Here is a 20,340-nt window from a genome sequence, read left to right on the forward strand (position 1 = left end):
CCTCTATCCCTACACTTTGAAGGGTTTTGATCAGGAAGGGATGCTGTACTTTGTCAAATGCTTTTTCAGCATCTATTGAGAGTATCATATGGTTCTTGTTCTTTCTTTTATTGATGTGTTGTATCACATTGACTGATTTGCGGATGTTGAACCAACCTTGCAGCCCTGGGATAAATCCCACTTGGTCGTGGTGAATAATCCTTTTAATGTACTGTTGAATCCTATTGGCTAGTATTTTGGTGAGAATTTTTGCATCTGTGTTCATCAAGGATATTGGTCTATAGCTCTCTTTTTTGATGGGATCCTTGTCTGGTTTGGGGATCAAGGTGATGCTGGCCTCATAAAATGAGTTTGGGAGTTTTCCTTCCATTTCTATTTTTTGGAACAGTTTCAGGAGAATAGGAATTAGTTCTTCTTTAAATGTTTGGTAGAATTCCCCCGGGAAGCCATCTGGCCCTGGGCTTTTGTTTGTTTGGAGATTTTTAATGACTGTTTCAATCTCCTTACTGGCTATGGGTCTGTTCAGGCTTTCTATTTCTTCCTGGTTCAATTTTGGTAGTTTATATGTTTCTAGGAATGCATCCATTTCTTCCAGATTGTCAAATTTGTTGGCGTAGAGTTGCTCATAGTATGTTCTTATAATAGTTTGTATTTCTTTGGTGTTAGTTGTGATCTCTCCTCTTTCATTCATGATTTTATTTATTTGGGTCATTTCTCTTTTCTTTTTGATAAGTCTGGCCAAGGGTTTATCAATTTTATTCTTTCAAAGAACCAGCTCCTAGTTTGGTTGATTTGTTCTATTGTTTTTTTGGTTTCGATTTCATTGATTTCTGCTCTGATCTTTATGATTTCTCTTCTCCTGCTGGGCTTAGGGTTTCTTTCTTGTTCTTTCTCCAGCTCCTTTAGGTGTAGGGTTAGGTTGTGTACCTGAGACCTTTCTTGTTTCTTGAGAAAAGCTTGTACCGCTATATATTTTCCTCTCAGGACTGCCTTTGTTGTGTCCCACGGATTTTGAACTGTTGTATTTTCATTATCATTTGTTTCCATGATTTTTTTCAATTCTTCTTTAATTTCCCGGTTGACCCATTCATTCTTTAGAAGGATGCTGTTTAGTCTCCGTGTTTATTTGTGTTCTTTCCAAACTTCCTCTTGTGGTTGAGTTCTAGCTTCAGAGCATTGTGGTCTGAAAATATGCAGGGAATGATCCCAATCTTTTGATACCGGTTGAGTCCTGATTTAGGACCGAGGATGTGATCTATTCTGGAGAATGTTCCATGTGCACTAGAGAAGAATGTGTATTCTGTTGCTTTGGGATGAAATGTTCTGAATATATCTGTGATGTCCATCTCATCCAGTGTATCATTTAAGGCCTTTATTTCCCTGTTGATCTTTTGCTTGGATGATCTGTCCATTTCAGTGAGGGGAGTGTTAAAGTCCCCTACTATTATTGTATTATTGTTGATGTGTTTCTTTGATTTTGTTATTAATTGGTTTATATAGTTTGCTGCGCCCACGTTGGGGGCATAGATATTTAAAATTATTAGATCTTCTTGTTGGACAGACCCTTTGAGTATGATATAGTGTCCTTCCTCATCTCTTATTATAGTCTTTGGCTTAAAATCTAATTGATCTGATATAAGGATTGCCACTCCTGCTTTTTTCTGGTGTCCATTAGCATGGTAAATTCTTTTCCACCCCCTCACTTTAAGTCTGGAAGTGTCTTCGGGTTTAAAATGAGTTTCTTGGAGGCAACATATAGATGGGTTTTGTTTTTTTATCCATTCTGATACCCTGTGTCTTTTGATTGGGGCATTTAGCCCATTAACATTCAGGGTAACTACTGAGAGATACGATTTTAGTGCCATTGTATTGCCTGTAAGGTGACTGTTACTGTATATTGTCTCTGTTCCTTTCTGATCTACCACTTGTAGTCTCTCTCTTTGCTTAGAGGACCCCTTTCAGTATTTCCTGTAGAGCTGGTTTGGTGTTTGCAAATTCTTTCAGTTTTTGTTTGTCCTGGAAGCTTTTAATCTCTCCTTCTATTTTCAATGATAGCCTAGCTGGATATAGTATTCTTGGCTGCATGTTTTTCTCGTTTAGTGCTCTGAAAATGTCATGCCAGCTCTTTCTGGCCTGCCAGGTCTCTGTGGATAAGTCAGCTGCCAATCTAATATTTATACCATTGTATGTTACAGACTTCTTTTCCTGGGCTGCTTTCAGGATATTCTCTTTGTCACTAAGGCTTGTAAATTTTACTATTAGGTGACGGGGTGTGGGCCTATTCTTATTGATTTTGAGGGGCATTCTCTGAACCTCCTGAATTTTGATGCTCGTTCCCTTTGCCATATTGGGGAAATTCTCCCCAATAATTCTCTCCAGTATACCTTCTGCTCCCCTCTCTCTTTCTTCTTCTTCTGGAATCCCAATTATTGTAATGTTGTTTCATCTTGTGGTGTCACTTATCTCTCGAATTCTCCCCTCATGGTCCAGTAGCTGTTTGTCCCTCTTTTGCTCAGCTTCTTTATTCTCTGTCATTTGGTCTTCTATATCGCTAATTCTTTCTTCTGCCTCATTTATCCTAGCAGTGAGAGCCTCCATTTTTGATTGCACCTCTTTAATAGCTTTTTTGATTTCAACTTGGTTAGATTTTAGTTCTTTTATTTCTCCAGAAAGGGCTTTTATATCTCTGGAGAGGGTTTCTCTAATATCTTCCATGCCTTTTTCAAGCCCGGCTAGAACCTTGAGAATTGTCATTTTGAACTCTAGACCTGACATATTACCAATGTCTGTATTGATTAGGTCCCTAGCCTTCGGTACTGCCTCTTGTTCTTTTTTTTGTTGTGAATTTTTCCGCCTGGTCATTTTGTCCAGCTAAGAGTATATGAAGGAGCAAGTAAAATACTAAAAGGGTGGCAACAATCCCAGGAAAATATGCTTTAACCAAATCAGAAGAGATCCCAAATCGTGAGGGGGGATTTCTCCCCCTCTCACGATTGGGTGAGGGATCTCCTCTGATTGGGATCTCCTTTGATTGGGATCTCCCAATCTCTTCTGATTGGGATCTCTTCTGATTTGGGGATAAAAAGAGGTTCAAAAAGAAAGAAAGAAAAAAAAGAAAAAAAGAATTAAAAAAAAAGAGATTGAATTAAAAATTCAATCAAGAATTTAAAAAAGAATTAAGAAAAAAAAGATTGAAGAGATTAGGATCTCTTCTCATTTGGGGATAAAGAGAGGTTCAAAAAGAAAGAAAGAAAAAAAAGAAAAAAAAAGAATTAAAACAAGAAAATGAATAAAGAAAAGTATAAAAAAGAAAAATATATATATATTAGATAATCTAGTTAAAAAACGTTAAAAAAGAAAAGAGTAAAAGTTATAAAAAATTTTAGCAGAAGAGAAAAAAAATGAAAAAGAAAAAAATTAAATTAACTGCAAGACTAAAAAATCACAGGCAGAAAGCCATGAGTTCCGTGGTTTGTTTTCTCCTCCTCTGGAATTCTGCTGCTCTCTCCTTGGTATTGAAACTGCACTCCTTGGTAGGTGAACTTGGTCTTGCCTGGATTTCTTGTTGATCTTCTGGGGGAGGGGCCTGGTGTAGTGATTCTCAAGTGTCTTTGCCCCAGGCGGAATTATACCGCCCTTACCAGGGGCGGGGCTGAGTGATCTGCTCGGCTTTGCTTTCAGGAGCTTTTGTTCCCTGAGTGCTTTCCGTAGAGTTCCGGAGGACGGGAATACAAATGGCGGCCTCCTGGTCTCCGGCCCGGAGGAGCCGAGAGCCCGGGGCCCCGCTTCCCTGTGCGCCCTCAGTGAACCGCTCCTTTTAACTCGCGTCTGCCTAACCTCCGTCCGCGCTCTGAGCTCACTGAGCCTGCGACCGGTTCAAGGCAACTCCGAGCTGCGAGCTTACTGTCGGCTCTGTCTCTGCAGCCGGCTTTCCCGTTCCAATATATGCAAGCTCTGCGACCCTCAGACACCTCTGATCCTTCTGTGACCCCGCGGGACCTGAGGTCACGCCGACCCCGCGTGGGCTTCGCCCCGGTTTAGCCTCCGGAGTGATGTCCCTCAGCGGAACAGACTTTTAAAAGTCCCGATTTTGTGCTCCGTTGCTCCGCTGCTTGCCAGGAGCCGGCCCCTCCCCCCGGGGTCTATCTTCCCGTCGCTTTGGATTCACTTCTCCGCCAGTCCTACCTTTCAGAAAGTGGTTGTTTTTCTGTTTCTAGAATTGCTGTTCTTCTTCTCTTCGATCTGCCGATGGATTTGCAGGTGTTTGCAATCTTTAGATAAGCTCTCTAGCTGATCTCCTGCTAGCTGAGTTAGTCTCAGCCTGCTACTTCTCCGCCATCTTGACTCCTCCCAGCATAATATATTCTATCCCGAGAGTAAAGTTCCCACTGGACTCCTGTTTTAGTTCATTTGGGCTGTTAAAGTATAGGCCAGTAGCTTACACACCAGTAGCTTACACAACAATTTATTCCTTACAGTTCTAGAGGTTGGAAGTCCACAGTTTGGGTTCTGGGGAGCTCTCTCATCTGAGTTGTAGACTGCTGAATTCTTTTTTTAAAATTTTATTTTATTTTATTTTCAGGGTTCCAAAATTCATTGTTTATGTACCACACCCAGTGCTCCATGCAATATGTGCCCTCCTGCCACCAGCAGGCTCACCCAACGTCCCACCCTTCTCCCCTCCAAAACCCTCAGTTTGCTTCTAGACTGCTGACTTCTTATTATATACTAACACGGTAGAAAAGGCAAGAGAGTCCTCTGGGGTCTCTTTTATAAAAGAAGTAATCTAATATGTGAGGGCTTCACACTCATGAACTAATCATCCCCAAAGGGCTCCCCCTTAACGCCATCACAATAGAGATTAGGTTTCAACAAGGAATTTGGGGGGAACACAAACCTTCTATTGACTGAGTTGTCTTCTTTTCTCAAGCATGTCAGTGTTGGTGGATAGTGTGTGTGGAATGCACCACCTTTCCTTTGTATCCATGTAAGGTAAGCCCTGGCGGCAATTTTTAATTTTCTGTAATGTAAGTGCCTGACTTAAGCTTTTGATTGTTGAGGCATTTACTTCAAAGATGGCTGTGTCAAATAAACAACATTGCCAGCTACATGACCAAATAAGGAGCCAGGTAAACTCTCCACAACTCCGCTCCTCTTTTGTTTGAGAGGTCTTGGTTGGTTTTAATAACTGGTCACTTGGCCACATTTTTTTCTTTTCTTCCCACACTTTAATTCCCATTTTTCTGTTTAAAATTCACCAGTAAAGAGTGAACTGTTGGAACCCTAGGCTCCCACCCTCAATACAATAAAAACAGAGACCCAGGTGCTCTCTCTCTCTCTCCAAGACCTCAACATGTGGCCCCAAGTGTGCTGTATACCCTCCAGGACTTGTGAGTAATAAACTTTGTTTCTTTTCAAGTTTCCTAATGGTTGCTGCTGAGGAGGTCATATAATCATAATAAGAACCAGAAGATCCAGACACAATGTTGATTCCGAAAGAGGAAAGTGGGCCTAGGTGAGTGCCCCCAGGCTTTCTAGCCAGCGGCATCATTATTCATAGGCTGAGACCAGCACAAAACAACCCAGTTCTTAGAAATATTTATCTTGTTCCCTTCTCTTTTCTATACACAGGAGGGAAACACTCATGGGAAGGGGAGTTGTCTTGTTCCATGTATAAGGGACTCCAGTCTTACTGTACTCCTGGCTGCTCACCACCCCTAACCCTTCGACCTATACTCTCTGCCTGTTCCTTTTACCACAGAAGCAGCCGTGAGATTACTGTCATCTACAGGGGAGCGATGAGAGAATCATCCCTAATGAGATTCGAAAATGATCTTCAATATTTAGAGATTTTCCGGGCTGGGCATGTAAGTTTTGTTGAGGAACAGAATGAGATTTCCAGCAAATTTTCTGGTGGGACTAAAGTGAGGTAACTCCCTAGGCTCCTGAGTTCCATTTCCTGACATTGACATGGCCAAAATTCCTTTAATTTAGCTTCTTTTTTTTTTCTTTTGAAGTAGAAGAAGAGAAAATGTTTGAGAATATGCGTTTTTGTTGAAATGTGCTAAATCATACTAGAATGTTTTTATTTTTTTTATTTTTTTTTAGAATGTTTTTAAATTATAAAGGTAATACAAACACCAAGGCCTTCCAAACTATAAGCCCTCTTAAGCTCACATGAGAGATTTACTAGGTGCTATTTTTACTGTGGGAACAAGAAAAAACAGATCTGAACTGAAGTATAACCACACTCACTGCTTGGTATTTTACATATGTTTTTATCTTACTCCAATTAGCTATGTTACCTAACCTCTTGTTCTGATGTGAAAGTAGACAGTAAATTAGAGACGACTCTCAGAGTTGGTGGTAACTAGACCTGACAGTGCTGAAGGAAGAACCAGCTGCTAAGCTCAAGTGAAATACAGAACTAACTCCACTCTGTTCATCTAATTTGATCTAATTTGTACATTTGTCTTGACTCATGGAAAAAAGATTGTTGACAACAGCATTTCAGATAGATGTTTTGTAAATCCTCAAACCTGTGAAAGTTTTTCTTAATCTGTCATATTTGCATTGGCAAGCAGCACACTCCTCAGGGCCACCCAGGGAGCTATTTTTTTTTTTTTTTTTTTTAGGAGAATGAGTTTATTCTCTGTGAAGAAGAAGTGAGGAATTGATTCATAAGAGAAACAGAGTGAAAGTGAACAAGGTACTGATAACAGGGAGTTCCTGCAAGGAAGTAGGTGGGGCAAATTAGAGAAATGGGGAAGGAGATAATAGATGCCTTTTTCATCTCCTCCTGCCCCTGAATGCCCAGTGCTGTGTGGGCCAAGAGGCTTAAACCCATTGCTATATTCATCATTTAACCATTCAATAGCAACCTGGCTTTAATTTTTTCATGTATTTACAATGACTTAATTTCTTCCTGGATTTTATTAACTATAACACCTCTTCAAAGTAGAAAAAAATGGCCCTGAATTAACCGTAAATAATAAGAAATATACCATGTTAAAATAATTTTGACATAGTATACGACTTGCATTTTTTAAAATGTGCTGAAAATTTCTAGTCAACTGATTTTTTCAAAACTGCAGGTAGATTTCTTTTTCCTTTCCTTTTTTTTTTTTTTTTTTAATTTATTTATTTGTAAGAGGGGGAGAGAGAGTGAGCAAAAGCAGGAGAATGGCAGGGAAAGGGAGAAGCAGGCTCCCCGCTAAGCAAGGAGCCTAATGCTGGACTCAGTCCCAAGCATGGCCTGAGTCAAAGGTAGAGGCTCAGCCGACCGAGCCACCCAGGAATCCCTGCAGATAGATTTCTGCAAACAAACTGTAGTATACAATATGGAAGGTTGTGTATCTTGGTATGTTTGGTTTGTAGTTCATCTACAATTGGGAACAAATAGAATAGGAGAATCATTTCTCCAGACTAAAACAATAAGAGAATCACTCTCCAATTAGTTGTAATGATAACAGGGACCATTTGGATTGTGAAAGAAAAAAGCAGCAGCACATTCATTATGTAGGTAAATGCTGTGATATCCCTTAACAAAGGTGAAAAAAAAAAAAGACTCAGAAATGAGTACTCCTTCAAGCTTCATGTTCCTAACAGAAAGGAAAAGTGGTTCATATTAACTTAGAAAATTTCTATCCTCCTAGCATGGTTTCTGTTCTTTAATTCTCTGGGTCGCATACATTTTTTTTAAGTGTTATATTAAGGTAAATCATTAAGTAATAAAGAATGTGACATGAAAACAAAAGGGCAATTTCTTTCCAAGGAAAATAGGTTTTATTCCATTACATTTCTTAGAAAGGAAACTTTCTTCTTCTCAACTCTTTATTAAATCATCTATGGGGTGCCTAGGTGGCTCAGTTGGTTGAGCATGGGACTCTTGATCTCAGCTCTGGTCTTTTTTTTTTTTTAAATGTTCAGTTAGCTAACATCGTTAGTTTTTAATTAGCTAGCTAACTAGTTAGTACGTCGTTAGTTTCTGATGTAGTGTTCAACGATTCATTAGTGCGTATAACATCCAGTGCTCATCACAACATGTTCAGCTCAGGTCTTAATCTCAGGGTCGTAAGTTTAAGCCCTGCACTGAGCTCCAGTTGGACACAGAGCCCACTTAAAAAAAGAAAAAATCACCTTCCTAAGGTTTGGGTCAAGCTAACACCAATGATCATCATCATCATTGCCAAGTATTTTTGGAGTATATTCTGTGCTAGATAATGGGAAATAAATGCCTAGAACAGTCCCTGCCCCAATGGTGTCACATATCCACTCACTCAGTCAATCATCTTTCTGACACTTGACACAGCAGGTCCTTTCTCAGACCTCTCACTTAGGGAGCCTGAGAGACCGCAGGCCAGTTTACCGAACAAGCTGCATATGCTACATGTTTAACAACTCAAATTGCCATATTTTTTTTAAAGATTTCAGGAATGGCAGAGGCTGGAGTGCACAGTATTTATAGGCAAGTCTTGACTGAAGCTATCAAACGTAGGCACAACACTGAAGGGCATGAAGAATCAAGATGTGGAACCTGCCTGAGCCCCATCTTGGGGCTTCAGTAAATGAGGGTTCCAGTCTACCTAGTAAGTTCTGAACACAATGGGTGGATCATTTTGACTCAGTTAATGCTTCAAAGAAGACTAAATGGTCTTTCTTGATGCCAGTTATATAATTTCTAGGAATTTATATAAACTTGTAAGTGGTGCAGAGAGGTGGGTGTAGGTTAGCCCATTTGCTTGCCTTCCCTAGGAATTTTCATGTAACAAGCCATGGTATGGTAGGAAGTTGAACTTCCTACTTTAAGCCCATTTTTATCCAATTTTCTGCTTTAAATCAACAAATAGCTCCATGTTTGGTACATAAAAGACCACCAATGCAGGTTTAATATAATGCTTTAAAATGAATGTGTGGAATAAAACATGGACACTTTTCAGTGGAGCTGAGACATTAGGCCAGCATTTCCTAGCCACCCCTCAGAATGCTTTTGCCTTATAAATTTCTTTTCTTTTCTTTCCTTTTTTTTTTTTAAGATTTTATTTATTTATTCGACAGAGATCACAAGTAGGCAGAGAGGCAGGCAGAAAGAGAGGAGGAAGCAAGCTCCTTGCTGAACAGAGAGCCCAATGTGGGGCTTGATCCCAGGACCCTGGGATTATGACCTGGGCTGAAGGCAGAGGCTTTAACCTACTGAGCCACCCAGACGCCCACCTCATAAATTTCTTAAGTTCATTCTTGGCATCCACTTCATGCTAATCATATAATTATATTTATTCTAATGATTCTGAGGAGAAAAACCTTCAACTATGCATAACTTTGCATTTACCGACATTAGTAGAGTAAATACTCCTGGTTTAGGTTACTTTTAAGCACTCATTATAACGGAGGTATTATAACTCTCCAAAAGGACTTTGGTAAGCTTGGAATGATAGAAAGTAAATAACATGTTTAGAATAGTTTGCCTTGCAGGTACTGAAGGGACTGGTGTGTGAGCCAATAGGAGACAGTCATTGCATAATGGGAAAACTTCTCAAATGTAGACACTCTTGAAAGGCTTCATGTATACATGCCTAGAGTACTTTGTTTTACTTTCCTAAGTTTGAGGAGACTTGACATTAAGTCCCTAAGAAAATAGAGATAATTAAAATACATAATCATATGGAGCATTTTGTGATTATGGGAATCCAATTTCAATGAATATCATTTTGTATTAGACTTACATTCAAATTAAGCAACATTTGGGTATTTACTAAGTGTGGGTACTGTGTGTTTACTCTGTGCTAGAAACTTTTACGTGAAATGAGAAATATTATTTTCATTTTTTTTTAAGGTTTTTTATTTATTTATTTGACAGAGAGAGAGAGAGACAGAGTTCACAAGCAGGCAGAGGCAGAGAGAGAAGCAGGCTCCCCGCCGAGCAAGGAGCCCGATGCGGGGCTCGATCTCAGGACCCGGAGATCATGACCTGAGCTGAAGGCAGCGGCTCAACCCACTGAGCCACCCAGGCGCCCCTATTTTCATTTGATAATAGAAAAATATCTGGCTCAAAGTATGCTCAGAATCACCTAACTAATAAATGGTTTTGGAAATGAAAGAAGATAATAAAAAGGATTGGTAAAAAGCCCATCTAAGGGGCACTTGGGTGGCTCAGCGGGTTAAGCATCCCACTCTTGATCTCAGCTCAGGTCTTGATTTAAAGTGGTGAGTTCAAGCCCTGCCTTGGGCTCCATGCTCAGCGTGGAGCCTTCTTTAAGAAACAAACAAGGGTTATATTACCAGATATCCCTTCCATATACCATAATAGAGTACATGTGTATGCATGTGCGCCTTCCCACACATGCACGCACGTGCACGCAAACACACGAGCTACATGATACCAGCAGAGGTCCAGTAGTTTACCCTCTCAGGAAAATAACACAGAATACTTGCTTGCCCCAAGCCATCTGGAACAGTTGAAGCAGGGAGAGAAGGGAATAGTTCTGAAAACAGGGGCATTAAGTGATCATTATATACTGAATATTGAGTTCCCTAACCCTCATCCCTACTGCGGCCTTAAAATTTGTAAGATAGGCTAATAACTCCAGGCAGGAGATTAAAAAGTATTCTGCAAGGATTCTGAACAGCATGAAGAGAGAAACCTGTAAACCATAAGATCAGAGGCTTCCCTATGAAATTGCCCATTCCATTTGTACTTTGTAAAGCCCACTGTTGATCATTCTAAATGCAGATATTCCAATCATTATTTTGGTGGTCCATCCTTAAATATGAACCAACAGCAAAAATGACTAGATATCTGATGGAAACCTTTTATATCAAAGACAACTATGAAAACCAACCAATAGGGGAAAGTTTACTCAAAGAAAAAAACCACACAGGACAATAAAGTCTTAATAATACAACTGCTATTTTAGAATCTCTATCCTATACTGTTATAGTACCCCTAGGAAGAAAACGGAAGAAGTTGCATCCATGAAATAAGAATAGAATGTTGAATAAAATATATTATTTTTAAGGCAAGAGAGAACTCTGATAAATTAAAATTAAATAAATGGAAATTAAATATATGTTGGAAGATAATGTGAGGAAATTTCCCTGAATGTGGTACAAAAAGTCAAATATATGGATATTAGGAGAGAAAAGAAAATTAGAGTATCAGTTCAGAAGATCTAATACTCAAGGCACCTGAGTGGCTCAGTCCGTTAGCAACTGTCTTCAGTTCAGGTAATGATTCCAGAACCATGGGATAGAGCCCCTCATTGGACTCCCAGCTCAGCAGAGAGCCTGCTTCTTCCACTCCCTCTGCTTGCCATTCTGCCTACTTGTGCTCTCTCTATCAAATAAATAAATAAATAAAAGCTTTAAAAAAAAAAAGGAGACCTAACACTCAAATAAGAGTTTCAGAAAGACTAAAAAAATCACAGGGAGAGCAAAACCCTTTAAAAGAGAGTAGAATATTGTTTTTAAATTTTCAAGGAAATTTCCCAAAATTAAGAGACATGCATTTCAAATTGAAAAGGCTGATAAAATACACAATGAAATAGATTAAAAAAGAAAAAATCAAGCCTGACATTATGATATATCACAATCCTGGGAAATATGTTTTTAGAGGTAAAATTTTATCAGATATGAAAGATTAAACTGAAAATGTCTGGTCTTCTCAATAGTGAAACTGAAAGTTGAAAACAGTGCAGCCTAACTTTTAAAAATTCAGAAGTGGGGCATCAGGGTAGCTCAGTTAGTTAAGCAGCTGCCTTTGGCTCAGGTCATGATCCCAGGGTCCTGTGATCCAGCCCCATGCCCAGCTTCCTGCTCAATGGGGAGCCTGCTTCTCCCCTTCCCTCTTCCCTCTGCCACTCCCTCTGCTTGTGCTCTTTCTCTCTCAAAAAATAAATAAATAAATAAATAAATAAAAATCTTTAAAAAATAAAAAATAATAAAATTTGGAAGGGAAACTATTTCTGACCTTAAACCTAGAAAAATTATCTATTAAGCATAAGAATGCAATCCAAGTACATCCATTTTCTCAGAAAGCTCCTTGAACAAGGCTGTACCAAACCAGCAGAATAATTCAGTAGTGAGGCATCAGCCTCCAGGACAAAAGGAACACATGTCAGCAAAGAGCCAAGGATACTGAGGATGGGAGATCACAGGCTCAGCTCTGTAGGCCCTCAGGGTGCTGGGTGGCGGGGGGAGGTGGGGGCTGAAATCTCTTAGAAAGCTTTCTTAAGAATATGGAATTGATGTTTTTACAGATTTTTAGACATTTGGGACTGGAATGGTGATAAATTCATAGGAAACTAAGCAAATGAAAATAAGACAATTAACTTTGAGGGCAAGAATAAATTCAAAAAAAGGAAAAAGTAATTGTATTGTGCCAGGTGGTTCATCTATGAATAGCATTTATATAATAGTAATGGTGTAAACAATAAATACTGATTTAACTGCAATATGTCACAGTCATATCAGGAGTATTGGAGCTGAAGAAATGGAGAGAAAGAGAGACTGAGAGAGGATGTTGGTAGCAGGAGGAGTTCTCATAGATAGTGTCAAAAATTAAAAAATCAAGAAATGGCAATATAATTATGCTATATAGAGTTGTAAAAATAAAAGACCAAAAGAAATACTTAAAAATGTTAAGGGATCATAGAATAGGACAACCTTTCTTTAAAAAAAAAAAAAGATTTTGTTTATTTCTTTATTTGGTCGGGGGAGGAGGTTGGAGCAGAATAGGAATGAGATGTAAAGAGAGAGAATCGCTAGCAGACTCCAGGCTAGGCACTGAGCACAGTGTGGGGCTTGATCTCAGGACCATGAGATCCTGGACCTGAGTGGAAACAAAGAGACAGACACTAAACTGACTGACAGTTTCCCCTTCTTGCAACATTTCTTAGACAATGCTCCTATTTATTTTCTTACTCCAGAATTGCAGTTGTCCAAAGCAAAGATGAAGTTGGTTTTCCCAGAAGTAATCCACCTGGAGTCCTGGTGAGGGCATTGTATTTAATGTTATCCCAAATCTTAACTCATGGGTGGTATCAACCTAAAGATAAGAATACAGTTCAAGAAGCAAAGCATTTATTTGGGTTTAAGGAACTGCAATTTGGGGCACACAGATTTAGGTAGAAACCCAAACAGTATTCCAATTACTGGAGGTAGATTCAGGGTTTTCATGGGAAAAAAGGGAAGATTAGGTAAGTTGTTTTTAAGAAGAGTTCATTGGTGCTGACAAGGAGGGCTAGGTTTATATGTACTTCATTGATTCGTCAGGTGAAGGGGTCACTAAGCAAAAGTTTACTTTGATCACAATTTTCTTGTTCTTGCTGACCTCTTGGAATGTGGAGGTGTGGCCCAGTTCAAAGGTTTAGGAAACAGGACGTGCAAGGCAATTCCATTTCACTTCTCTGGCTCTACTTTAAAAATGGCTCTATCCATGTAATTTTTCACAATGGACACCCACTGCGTGGGTAATGAATTATGATTGCCACAGACAAATTCCTTTACTCCCAATCAAAAATAAATTAATGGTTCAAATGTCCATTTCTCCCAAGCTTCTGCCTTCTCTCATTTACACCATATTATTAATTTTCACATAACTCATTGAGAGATATTTTAGACTACATATGTCATGGACTAGTAGAAGGTGTTCTGAGCTAGAAATCAAGAGAATAGCACTTTCTATGATGGCTTACTGTGTTAGTCAAAAGGGGTTAAGTTTACACTGCTGTAACAAACTATCCCACAATCTCAGTGGCTTTAACACATACATGTTATTTTTCTCTGAGTTTACTCTAAGGAAACAGAGAAACTAGAGAATCACGAAAGTTTTTCATTACTTCAGTTAAACATTTTCTCTTCTGCAAAATCAGGGGATGACTGGTTTCCAAAAACACCCAGGCCTTTTCATCAACCCCTCTTCTTCTACCATAGATTGGGACATCTCATAGGTGATGAAATTGATGGTGATGATGAACATGTCACCAATTAATATTGAATTAATTCTAACAATCTATTTAGCTCTTACCATATGCCAGACACTGTACTATGTGCCTTGGAGACCTTTTTGCCATTTACTCATGAAGGTAACATTGTGAGATGAATACTCTTAAGAAATAAGGAAATAGGGGCAACAGTCTTGATCTCAGGTTTGAAGCTCCATGTTGGGCTCCATGCTGAGCATGAGCCTATTTAAAAAAAAAAGAAAAAAAAAAGTAAGGAGATAGAGGCTCTGATCTTTTGTTAAACCTGTTCTACATAAAGTCTCCTGGCATTTCAGCTGATGACAATCTTACCTTTCTAATTGCTCAAACCAAAATCTTAACTCTCTTTTTCACATATCACACATCTATCCCAACAGGAAAGTGTTGACTCTATATCAGAATGTATAAAAAAAATCCAGCTTCTTCCAATTACCTCCCATGATACCATCTTGACCCGAGATGCTCTCGTCTTTCACTTCAGTAACTGCAGGGTCTACATACCTCTATTCCTACCATTTAACAGCTCATTCTCAATGCAACAACCAATGTCATACCTAACAAAACTTTTTATTTAATTTTGCACTTAATCTGGCCATCCCTCTGCTCAAAACCTCTGGACCTACAATGACCTAGAGAGCCCTAAATTATTTGGCGTTTTGTGATCCTCTTGGCTTTCCTCTTGGGATTCTTCTCCTGTTCCTTCCCTTCAGTTACATTGGCCTTTCTGGTATTCTTAGATAAAACAGTCTTCCTCATGCTTAAGAACATTCCACTGACTTTCTCTTCCTTGAATGCACCTTATCCAGATACTTGGTAGTCAATTTCTGTTATGGACTGAAGGTTTGTGTCTTCCCAAAATTTATGTATTGAAGCCACAACCTCTAATGGGTAACATTGGGCAGAGGGTCTTTGAGAGCTAATTAGACTTAGATAAGTCATGAAGATAGGATCCTCTTGACAGAGTTTGTGTCTTATAAAAAAGGGAATACAGAACTCTTCAGCTGCACTGGGTGACAAAGGCCATGCAAGTAAACAACAAGACGGCAACTATCTACAAGCCAGGAAGTGAGCCCTTACCAAGAACTGAACCTGTCTGCACCTTGATCTTGGACTTCCCAGCCTCCAGAATTGTGGGAAATAAATGTCAGGTTTTTAAGTCATCCAGTCTGTGGTGTTTTATTATAGCAGCTGAAAGGCAACTAAAACAACCTCTTTGCCTCCTCAAGTCTTTGCTCAAATGTCACTTTTTCAGTAAAGGGTCATTCTAATTTTCTATTTCATATGGCATTCTGATCTCTATCAAATCCCCACTTTCTCTAGCACTTCTGTTTCTTTTCTCCCTGTTGAATTTTGCCATTAGCATTTAGCATGTTCTTTCAGAAGATTACTATTTATGCTCCCCAATTGGAATGCAAACCCCAAAAGGGCTAAGATTTTTTATCTGTTTGTTTACTATTACTCTTCAAGTTTCTAAAACAAGTTTCTAATAGGTGCTCACTTCTAGCATCTATATCTAGGTTTCTTATCCTGTTTTCCAATAGAAGGAACCAGAGGACTCCCTGAAGTGGTCTGGGGCAACAAAATGCAAGGTAAAACTGGAGGATCTTGTGGTGTCAGAAAGGAAGAAAGAGCTTACAAAATGATGGTGACTGTACACCTGAAACTAAGGTAATGTTGCATATCAACTATATTTCAATAAAAAATATATTTAAGGGGCACCTGGGTGGCTCAGTGGGTTAAAGCCTCTGCCTTCGGCTTGGGTCATGGTCTCAGGGTCCTGGGTTCGAGTCCCATATCGGGCTCTCCGCTCAGCGGGGAGCCTGCTTCCTCCTCTCTCTCTGCATGCCTGACTACTTGTGATCTTTAAATGATGGTGACATGTTGGATACAGAAGCCAATTTGAAGCAACACCCAGTAACCAAAGATGAAACATTTTGATCAAGAAAATAAACAATAGAGGTGCCTTGGTCGTTAAGCATCTGCCTTCAGTTTAGATCATGATCATAGGGTCCTGGGATTAAGGCCTGCATCGCGCTCCTTGCTCAGCAGGAAGCCTGCTTCTCCCTCTCCCACTCCCCCTGCTTGTGTTCTCTCTCTCACTGTCTCTCTCTCTATCAAATAAATACATAAAATCTTAAAAAATAAATAAACAGTAATAATAAGTCATAAGATAAAATAAACACATATGCTAATTTATGATATACACAAATGATTAAACAAGCAAACAAACAAATAAACAGAGACCAGCTCTCTGTTGCAAAAGTATTCCAATTGATGAATGTAGAAAGAATGAAGAACATATAGAATGACCATGAAGCAAACACCACAGTAAAATTACTATAGGCAATGTCCACTAATAGAAGCTAAAATCAGTGGGAAAAAGAAATATTTGTGTAAGGACCTATTTAGCCAGAGAGACTCCATCTTGGGTAAATAGCCACTTGTTGTTTGTGCAGTAAACTTAAACTGAGTCCCCCCACCCCCCACCGCCCAGAGAAACTTATTTAGAAACAAGTCCAGGAAACCAGTAAAATGTAGTCGGCTAGTTCCTGGTAATAGAGCCCAGAATACAAGGACGAGTCAGGCCAGACAGAAACATCTCATCAGTATGAAGTACTGTTTGTAACAGTAAGAAGGTCTTGCCCAAACCTAAATGACTCCATCTTGGGAAGGACAACAATCTTATTATTCACACTGACTATGTTAACTGACTAAGACTTCCCAAAAAGTACTGTTTGTAATGGTTCCTGGTATGGGGTAATCTTCAATAACACGTCACCAGACCAGATGGAACTAGCCAGTCAATAAGAGACACACAAACCCGGTGGGTTGAGATATGGGTTACAGTTTCATCCAATAAAAGGTAACCTGTAACTGATATCAAAGAGATTACTGCCTATGTTCTCCTCTAAGATTCTGATAGATTCCTGTCTCACGTTGAGGTCTTTTATCCATTTTGAGTTGATCTTTGTGTACGGTGTAAGAGAATGGTCGAGTTTCATTCTTCTACATATAGCTGTCCAGTTTTCCCAGCACCATTTATTGAAGAGACTGTCTTTTTTCCACTGTATATTTTTTCCTGTTTTGTCAAAGATTAATTGACCATAGAGTTGAGGGTCCATATCAGGGCTCTCTACTCTGTTCCACTGGTCTATGTGTCTGTGTTTATGCCAGTACCATGCTGTCTTGGTGATCACAGCTTTGTAATAAAGCTTGTAATCAGGTAAGGTGATGCCGCCAGCTTTATTTTTGTTTTTCAACATTTCCTTAGCGATTCGGGGTCTCTTCTGATTCCATACAAATTTTAGGATTATTTGCTCCGGCTCTTTGAAGAATGCCGGTGGAATTTTGATCGGAATGGCATTAAAAGTATAGATTGCTCTAGGCAGTATAGACATTTTAACAATGTTTATTCTTCCGATCCAAGAGCATGGAATGGTCTTCCATCTTTTTGTGTCTTCTTCAATTTCTTTCATGAGTGTTCTATAGTTCCTCAAGTACAGATCCTTTACCTCTTTAGTTAGGTTTATTCCCAGGTATCTTATGGTTCTTGGTGCTATAGTAAATGGAATCGATTCTCTAATTTCCCTTTCTGTATTTTCATTGTTAGTGTATAAGAAAGCCACTGATTTCTGCACATTGACTTTGTATCCTGCCACGCTGCTGAATTGCTGTATGAGTTCTAGTAGTTTGGGGGTGGAGTCTTTTGGGTTTTCCATATAAAGAATCATGTCATCTGCGAAGAGAGAGAGTTTGACTTCTTCATTACCAATTTGGATACCTTTTATTTCTCTCTGTTGTCTGATTGCTGTTGCTAGGACTTCTAATACTATGTTGAACAAGAGTGGTGAAAGTGGGCATCCTTGTCTTGTTCCTGATCTCAATGGGAAGGCTGCAAGCTTTTTCCCATTGAGGATGATATTTGCTGTGGGTCTTTCATAGATAGATTTGATGAGGTTCAGGAATGTTCCCTCTATCCCTATACTTTGAAGCATTTTAATCAGGAACGGATGTTGGATTTTGTCAAATGCTTTTTCTGCATCAATTGAGAGGACCATGTGCTTCTTCTCTCTTCTCATATTAATTTGTTGTATCACATTGATTGATTTGCGAATGTTGAACCATCCTTGTAGCCCAGGGATGAATCCCACCTGATCATGGTGGATAATCTTTTTAATGTGCTGTTGGATCCTGTTGGCTAGGATCTTGTTGAGAATCTTAGCATCCATATTCATCAGTGATATTGGTCTGAAGTTCTCCTTTTTGGTAGGGTCCTTGCCTGGTTTGGGGATCAGGGTAATGCTGGCTTCATAGAAAGAGTCTGGAAGTTTTCCTTCTGCTTCAATTTTTTAAAACAGCTTCAGGAGAATAGGTGTTATTTCTTCTTGGAAGGTTTGGTAGAATTCCCCAGGGAATCCGTCAGGTCCTGGGCTCTTGTTTTTTGGGAGGTTTTTGATCACTGATTCAATCTCGTTATTAGATATCGGTCTATTCAGGCAGTACTCTCTTTGATATCAGCCACAGCAACTTCTTTCAAGATACGTCTCCAAAGGCAAAGAAAACAAAAGCGAAAATAAACCTCTGGGACTTCATCAAAATCAAAAGCTTCTGCACAGCAAAGGAAACAGTCAAAAAAACAAAGAGGCAACCCACGGAATGGGAGAAGATATTTGCAAATGACAGTACAGACAAAAGGTTGATATCCAGGATCTATAATGAACTCCTCAAACTCAACCCACACGAAACAGGCGAACACGTCAAAAAATGGGCAGAAGATATGAACAGACACTTCTCCAATCAAGACATACAAATGGCTATCAGACACATGAAAAAATGCTCATCATCATTAGCTCTCAGGGAGATTCAAATTAAAACCACATTGAGATATCACCTTACACCAGTTAGAATGGCCAAAATTAACAAAACAGGAAACAACATGTGTTGGAGAGGATGTGGAGAAAGGGGAACCCTCTTACACTGTTGGTGGGAATGCAAGTTGGTGCAGCCTCTTTGGAGAACAGTGTGGAGATTCCTCAAGAAATTAAAAATAGAGCTTCCCTATGACCCTGCAATTGCACTCCTGGGTATTTACCCCAAAGATACAGATGTCGTGAAAAGAAGGGCCATCTGTACCCCAATGTTTATAGCAGCAATGGCCACAGTCGCCAAACTATGGAAAGAACCAAGATGCCCTTCAACGGATGAATGGATAAGGAAGATGTGGTCCCTATACACTATGGAGTATTATGCCTCCATCAGAAAGGATGAATATCCAACTTTTGTAGCAACATGGATGGGACTGGAAGAGATTATGCTGAGTGAAATAAGTCAAGCAGAGAGAGTCAATTATCATATGGTTTCACTTATTTGTGGAGAATAACAAATAGCATGGAGGACAAGGGGCATTAGAGAGGAGTAGGGAATTTGGGTAAATTGGAAGGGGAGGTGAACCATGAGAGACTATGGACTCTGAAAAACAGTCTGAGGGGTTTGAAGTGGCGGGGGGGTGGGAGGTTGGGGTACCAGGTGGTGGGTATTATAGAGGGCACGGCTTGCATGGAGCACTGGGTGTGGTGAAAAAATAATGAATACTGTTTTTCTGAAAATAAATAAATTGGAAAAAAAAAAAAAAAGGTAACCTGTAAGATTGGGAGGGGTCGCCATCTTTGGAGGCGGCCCTGATGGGTCAGTCAGTCGATTCTTGAGCCTGTAAGCTGGTGGTGGTCACTGTCTTTGGAGACGGCCTTGGCCGGTCAGTCTGACTTCTAATGCTTGGCATAGAATAGAGCTTTGCATGACTTTAACTTTGTTTCAGTCTCGTTCCCCTGGCCGATCAATCTGATTTCTAATACTTGTCATAAATTAAAGCTTTAAATAACTTTCACTTTGTCTCAGTCTCATTTTGTTTAATAATGGACCTGACCTTGTATAATCTCGAAGTATCTCTCCCAGAATATTTATTAACTACAAAGAGAAAAATAGTAACATTCTAGTGAAGAAATCAGAAGATACCATCTTAACAAAATGATCGAGATGTAATAAGGCATCATGCAACACCTGATATTGTTGGGGCTGATTCCACATTAAAACCTGTTAAACCCCTAGGGCCTGCCTGGGCCTACTTAACCATAGTAACTCCATGTTGCCTAGGTAGCCATTTTGTTGTTTAATAATTGCCTCAGCAGTTACTGATACCAGTTCCGGGTAACTGTTGCTAAAACACATATCTAAAACAAGGCCATTTTGTTGTTTAATAAACACCTCAGCAGATACTAGTATCGGTTCCAGACAACTGCTACTAAAACACACAGGTAGGAGACATCCAATCAGCCAAAGTCACATACGTAGAGGTCTGTGGTTG

General features: G+C 39.5%; 1 long non-coding RNA gene across 1 annotated transcript; it reads left to right on the forward strand.

Annotated features, from left to right (window-relative positions):
• The first annotated feature begins 4,936 nt into the window (after positions 1–4,936).
• LOC122893773 lies at positions 4,937–12,963 on the forward strand. The gene is made up of 4 exons (XR_006381682.1): positions 4,937–4,992; positions 5,420–5,515; positions 5,762–5,867; positions 12,924–12,963. It is a non-coding gene; the product is annotated as an uncharacterized LOC122893773 (long non-coding RNA).
• The last annotated feature ends 7,377 nt before the right edge of the window (positions 12,964–20,340 follow it).

The sequence above is a fragment of the Neovison vison genome, chromosome 13, assembly GCF_020171115.1.
Source record: "Neovison vison isolate M4711 chromosome 13, ASM_NN_V1, whole genome shotgun sequence".
Classification (NCBI taxonomy): Eukaryota; Metazoa; Chordata; class Mammalia; order Carnivora; family Mustelidae; genus Neogale; species Neogale vison.